This window comes from Pelecanus crispus, chromosome 2 (genome assembly GCF_030463565.1).
Source record: "Pelecanus crispus isolate bPelCri1 chromosome 2, bPelCri1.pri, whole genome shotgun sequence".
NCBI classification, from domain to species: Eukaryota; Metazoa; Chordata; class Aves; order Pelecaniformes; family Pelecanidae; genus Pelecanus; species Pelecanus crispus.
This window is the reverse complement of record NC_134644.1, coordinates 159,387,953-159,395,241: the sequence shown is the minus strand read 5'-3', so window position 1 is coordinate 159,395,241 and position 7,289 is coordinate 159,387,953.

The following is a 7,289-nucleotide window of genomic DNA, read 5'->3' as shown; positions in this document are numbered from 1 at the left end:
CAGAACATGCCCAGCTTGAATTCTTTTAGCTCTACCATTCCCTTGCTTCTTGAATTGCCTCTGCATGTGGGTATGTCAGTGCTTCTGCAGTTATGTGCTCCTGGTAGATCCAGACACTTGGATCCAAGCCTGTAGGAGCAGTGCATCTCCCATGGAGTCACTCGGGTTACCTGCAGAGCTTAGAGAGAGCCGGCGATGCGGGCTGTCTCTGGAAGCTGGAGAACCAGCCTGGATCCAATAAGCTGCCTTAACCTGGGCTCCACACAACAGTGCCTGTACTGCTTTGGAGGTACCTGTGGAAGCCGTCGGGCTGATTCGGTTTGTGCGGGAAAAGTCTTGCAGGATGCAGGCTGGCTGTGATGAGCCAGGCTGTGTGTGTGCCTATGTGTACAACTTGCCTGCACCGGCAAATAAGGACTTGATTTTTCATTCCTTTGATTAAAGCTCTGTAAGGGAGAGAAGTATGGGAACTCAGGTACTCAGACTAGAATGAAAGGTAGCTTTTCTGCCTTTTTCTTCCCTCATATCAATAATCTAGGACATTTTTATCATCAGTTTTGCTCGTTACACCACTGTGATCAGCACTCATGACAAGTTGATTTTGCACAAACGTATACTCCCAATGACAGTAAATATAATCTGAGGCAGTGAATGCAAGCTCTGCTTTATAACGTACAGGTTTTTTTACTAGTTTTGAGCACAGCCTGCAAGTAGTACTGACAGACTTGCATTTCTTGGAAGGCAGGCTTTGCAGTAATACACTGATCAACTGTTGAATAAGGTCTAGGGAGTGGTGATAGACAAAGCATTTGGGCTCTGTATTTCTCCTGTATCTACAAGAAGTATATTTCCCTACTCTGTTACTGTGCAGATAGCCTGTCTGCATCTCATCATCTATCTGTTGCATGGCATTTATGCTGTTTTCCCTATGACTGCTGTTCTTCACAAAGATACTGGGGTACTTAAACTACAGCATCTGCATTTTATTATAGTTCCTCTTCAAATAAATGTCTAAACAGTTTTAAATGAATTAACCATAAGCATTCAGTTAGGTTTTTACTAGATAAGAAGCCATTTTCCTAGTAGTTCAGTGAGTAACACCATCTGCTTTTCAGAAACCAATCTTCTTGTGAGGGATTTAGATTTGATCGATAACATTACTGTAAAATGTATTCAGTGCTGCTTTACCATTCAGGCTGGAATGTCTCGAGTGTGTTTGGCTATAGTGTTACATTGCATCGGTGAGGGGAAGGAACTGCTGTGAATACCTCTCAGTGCTCCGTCTTCCCCACTGGCAGCAGGTTTGTTCTGTCTGCAAATCTGAAGTATTTACATCAGTGACTGCTATGCGTGCCCTGCTTTCCAAATTACTCCTTTTTTGGTGGGTGAAAAGGAAAACAGTTCATGAATCTAAGGAAATATTCCTGCAAGGAGATTCAGTTGTTGAATGAATTCCTGCCCTGCATGTCTGACCACCTTGAAGACGTACTGCTCCAGTTCTCCCGCGAGACAGCCCTGTTCTCATTCCAACGGGGGTGGAAGGGAGGAAGTCAGGCAGGTAATGTTATCTGCATCTGTAGCTCTCCCCTTCTGGGCAGGGTATGAGTAGAGGACTCTTCGTAATTCACAAGATATTTTATAAGGTAGGTTCTAACTTAGCTAAAAGTATTGGCTGAAGGTATTGCTGGAACTCGAGCTTCAGGATTTTAAACCACCTTGGTTAGCGACCTAACTGGCAGCTGCCAGGTGCAACTCTGCTTCAGGGACTTTGTTGGATGGTCAAGTATATGGTGTTGAGGACGTTGAACTGTGCCCATCTTCTGTAGGCAGCAGATTGCATTTTCTGCTTTGGTCTTTCCAGCTAAAGGAAGTCAAACTCTAAAGGGTTATTCTCCATTCCCTATTGTCATCCCACTGCCACACGTGTGTCTGTCGTTGTACATAACAGATTACTTTTTTTGGGGGGGGGGGGGGCGGGGAGGGAGAGTGGGGTTCTGGTAAGTTTTTCTGTTTCCAAATTCTCAAGTGTCCACTACTTGTGTAACACATTTCCTCAAGTGGTTATCATGTTTCTGCTTGTGCTTTTTCAATGATTTTTTTCTTTTGTTATACCTATAAGAATTGGCTAGGCTATATACTGTGAAATTCTGCAAGATGAATATATGGAAAAGCTAAAGGACCAGGAAATAGATTGTCCCAACACACAAGGAAGAAAGCACAGTTCTTTCTGCATTTCTTGCTACCCTCTGAATGTCTGATAAAGCCACTGGAGAGGCAAGAACAGGAGGTAGAAAAAGGGAAGGTTTTCCCTTGTTATTCTCACAGGAGCTGTTTCTACATTTGTTTTAGTTCAAAACATTTTCATGCAGAGTCCAAAAAAATCCGAAAACTCAGCTAGAAGAAAATATTCATATTAGCCAAACACTAATGTTGATGTTGTGTTATAAGTAGAATAAAGTGCCAGAAACTTTCTGGGAGAGCACACTCTCCAATTTCATTTGGCCCTGGCTATTCCCCAGCAGCTGAGAAGGATACAAGTAGTTTGGCTGTCGTGAGCTAGGTCTCTACATGTTCTCCCTTCCCCAGCCCCCCTGCTTTTCTTGTTTGCCCAACTTTTGTTTTCAATAAAAACATCAAACATTATAACATAGCCTGAAGCTAACACTACCTAATTGAGGACTGTGTGGTTGACCTTTAATCACGGATGCTTATAAATGTTGTTTGGTCAAGAATACATGCAATGAGAAACACCGATTTGCTCATGATGCTTAGCATCCTTCTAGAGTAGATGGGGATTTAAAGCCAGTAGTGTTCTCCATGCAAGGACTCCTCTCTAAATTAAACTCTTCTGCTACTTTCTTGCAATACTTTCCTCTTCCCTGCCTTGCAGTGCCCAGGTAGTGCTGGCAATTATTTGTACAGTTTAGTTATCTAGCGTTGGGGATGGTGGGAACTGATTCAGGGTAAAACCCAGCAAAAGAAACGTGGTTTTTTTTTTTTTTTCCCCCAGCTGGATCAATTCCTACATCCTGCGCACTGGGCAGCCATACAGCAACTTGTGCCAGCATAACACAAGAAGCACCAGGCAGGAGAATAGAGAAGCGAAGGGGTGAGGATTGCCATTTCGGATGGCTGTGCCAACTTTGCGTGTGTGTTAAATCAGTCTAAGAAAATTATTTGCAATAATATTGTTTGATTTCAGGAGTCCCAGCACTGGCTAAAACTGGTGGATTGGCATGTTTATCATCAACTTGCACACCAGTATTAATATTCTGCTTTTCCAAGGCAGAAGTTGAATGTTCTCCCTCAAATCGGATATTTCTATGACAGAGCTTACGTCCAGCCTCTGCCTGAGGATGTTTCTGCACTAGCTTTCTGTTCATTTTGTGAAAGTTAATATATCCAGGCCTTGCGTTACTTGAGAGTAAGCCAGAATTATAGTCACTGTGCACTTCACAGGCATCGTGTACCACACATCACAGTGGATTTTAACTCTGAAACAAAGGGATCGGGATACCATAAACTGTTCCACTGCTGAGCATTTTTGCAGAAAAGTTCAGCTAAATTTGTTTTTGTACAAATTATGCTGCTTCTCATATTCCTTGACTACGGGACTAATCTCCAAAACAAAAGAAATGCTGATGTTTAAGGAATAAGAAACCACAATCAATGTTGTGAGAAAAAATAGGAAAAGCAGCTTAGCATTTGGATTTGAAAGCCAAATTTGATGCTTAACTTAGGAATGTGGCTCCGATTGGTCAAATAACTGATGAGAGACCCTGAAAATAAACTAAATGTACCATTTTGCACTTTGTAATTACATGAATGCAAGCTTGTAGCTAGTCTTGATGATGCTGAGGGAGGCAGCAATGAGCCAGAAAAGGCATGAAAAGGTTTGTTATGATGGCAGCTACTTAGCAACACAAGCTGCAGGTCTTCCTTGATCATTTCTCAGGACTGAAATAAATGCGGAAGACACCGGGTGCTTCCAGTGCTACGTTTCATCTTCACATCTGTCAGAAGAAGTTCCAGTTCATTAATTGTAGCAGGCTGCTCCCCGCAGTGCGAATTGGGGCTGGGATCTCTATCGCCTTCGCCACCGAGCCTGTGGAATTACAGGGAGGCTATGTTGAGAGCTGAGCAGATAGCCCTAATACTAAAAAGATTTAAAACCAAGCCCAAGGAGACCAGACCCACCGCATGTGAGGAGTGTATCAGGAATACTTAAACCATCCTTCACGTCAGCAGCAAAGCCACCGTCATTCCCCTGTCTCGCTTGTGCTGTTCCCTTGGCAGGGGTGACATGACCACCAGAGCGTTGCAGATGTTTGACAAGTTTTACTGATTACCAACGAGCTGCTTTTGATGAGGCACAACGAGCAAGCAGCTCAGTCGCTGGTGCACACAACTGCGGAGGAAGTTTTCCATGCAGCTCATGCTCCCTGTCCTGATCGCCAAGAGCTGTTCCCCGGAGTGCAGATGCAGACTGCTCCCAACATGCAGAGCCCAGGCAGGAGGAGGCTGAGCCTACCTCAGAGAGGAGCATTAGGTCTAGCTAGACAAGTACGCATATAACTTTACCTAAAAATATTTGCATTTATGGCAGACTTTGTTCTTATGACTCAGTAACACCATTTCTGTTATGAAAAGGCCCTTCTGGTTCAGTGTGGTGTGCAGATCATTCATGTCCTGAGGGAAATACAGCAGGTACCAAATCCAGCCAGATGTGCTGGGCATACGTATAGTGGAGCCTGAGGCTGGACTAAAAGTGAGAGGACCGTGCATTTTCATCGCAAACGAGGTGGAGGCATAAAGTCCGCCAGTTGTGGAGGTGGATTCAGCAGGATGACAGCTAGGGCCTGCAGTTCCGCTGCTTCTGTAACCGTGACACCTGCCTGAATGTTATTCCCGGAACCGGCACAAAGCTGTGACAAAGTTACACACGCATCATTGCTGAGTACACAGGGAAAAACCTTGGCCTGAGTGTTCTTTTTCCCAAAGGGAAAATGGATGCTCTTAAGCTGCAGTTCCAAGTCTGGTACTCAACTGTGGGCTGCCAAGAGCTCCCTGACAGCCTTGGACGTGGGGTTTGCCTCCTCCATAGGAGCTGACATTTTCCTCGGGGATGCGCTATGCAAGGACACGCGTGTAAACACTCCTCTGTGAACAGCACTTGGCCACTCACCTGGCCTGCAAAGTGCCCACTCTCCTTCTTCTCCAGCAGAGGAATTTCCCAGCCTTTCCTACTAGAAAGTCTGATTGTGCCTAACGAGGGGGAAGCCCATGTGAGAGAACCCCATGGAGGTGACTGAGGAGTGTGCCCTGCCATTTCACTCCTATGTCTCATCACCTCAAGCATGTCACAGCTGCGGAGGAAAGCCAATACTCTGTTCCCTGTCACAGCACAACCTGCTAGAGGCAGAGGTGAGGAATAAGGTGGAGAGAGCATCTCTCACTAGTTAGGACAGAGTCCTTGCACCCAAGTCACTGATGCACAGTCAGGTCTTCATCACTTGGGTAAGACTTAGACTAGGGAGTACCAGGACAAGGCCCATGGCGAGGGACAGAAAAGATGTCTTTATGCTTTATAGTAGGAATGTGAGAACGATGCAACTTTTAAGCAGAAGTCAAGCTGGTTTCACCTGAATGTTACGCAGATGTGAGTAATGAATGCTCATCCGTGACTCTTTTCCACCTACACCAATGGAAAGGTACCAAGTTAGCACCAGGTTTTAAATCCAAAGAGGTAACTTAAAATGTTACAATAAATTTGGGACTGACATTTAAAGCAAAAAATAATGTTTTAAGGTCATTGGACTAGCCTGCTACAAAAACTGTATGCTATTTGAAAACTGCAGCTTCTAATTAACGCTGTCTGAAATAATTGTTTGGAACACAGGATAGAGAAATCCAGTTTAACCAAAAGGTACAGGTAGCAGTGAGGTGCTACCTTTATGAAGTTTGATTGCAGAACTAATTGGCTCATAATTTGACAAATCATCACTACAATACATATTCTGCATGTGTTTAAAACCCATCCTCCTATAACAAGCTTCTAGAGCCCAGTTAAGTGTAGTAGAAGTAGCTAGCATTTAAAATAATCCCTTACAAACTGTAATTTCTCCATATTGTTTTCCTCCAACCAGCTAAATTAGATCCTCTTTTTCAGGATTAGGGTTTAGAAGCACAATAAAGTCTGGTAGGTATGAGTTCTTGATGAAAGCCATGTAACAGTGTGCAAAAGGCCAAGAAAAGAAGATTTAAATGAGTTAATTTCCTGCTGACTGAAGGATGTGTGTGAGGTCACATGTATTTATCTTCCATCATGACTCCATATTTCCATCTGGAGGGGAAGGAAACTTGTCTTCATGGCATTTCTGCACTGATACTTTAATTTTAGGGGACCTCACTGTAAAAGAAGGACCAAGAACCTAAGCAGTCCAGGGAAGGATCTTAAATTCTTGAAATATTCAAAGTAATATGAGACGGAAATGGTCCACAGAAAAATGTCATCAGCTATCTGCTACCAACCTAAATATCTGTCTGCACTGCCACTGAGGACTGAGCTAACCTACTCCCTCTGTGCCTGGCTTCGTCTCACAGAGCCAGAAACCTTTCTCGGAAAAAGCCTTTCTCAGAAATCACATTCCTGAATATTCTTTTCATGAGTCTGCAACTGTAGTCACTTGGCTCTCAGTTATTTTTCTCCAGCGTTGGCAATTTGTTGTTTCTCTCAAATGTTCATCTGGCTCTGTTTTGCTTAATCGTGATGTCTCCCAAAGGTCTGCACTAATGAGTTTCTGCATTCATACCATATGCTTTCTTTGCCATGGAGAAGTTTAGTTGTATAGAAAACAGATTTTGAGACTCTTTCTATTTCCTTCCTCTTCTATCCTCAAATCTGAAAGGTCTTCTAGGCAGAAGAGGCTTCTTGGGTCCAGAATCAGACCACATCTTAACAATGCTCCCATGTAATTTAGATATGTGGCAAAACTTTGAAAGTAATTGTCCAGTTCCTTCTTTGGAGCCTTCATTTGAAATCCAGAGGCCAAGGTCATCCATACACTCAAAAAGTGGTGGCAACTCCAGGTGACAAGAGACACCAGCTTCCTACTGAAAGAGCTGCACTTCTCAGGGTGGCATTTACAGCCAGGCGGGATGGGGGAGGACTGCTCCTGAGCAAGGGGAGGTTTTAGGAGGCTCGAGGTAGCTAGAAGATCAGCACTGGAGCACAAACCTCCCAGGAAAGGCCAAGCCAGCTGCCCTGGAGGTAATCACAGCTAGCAAAG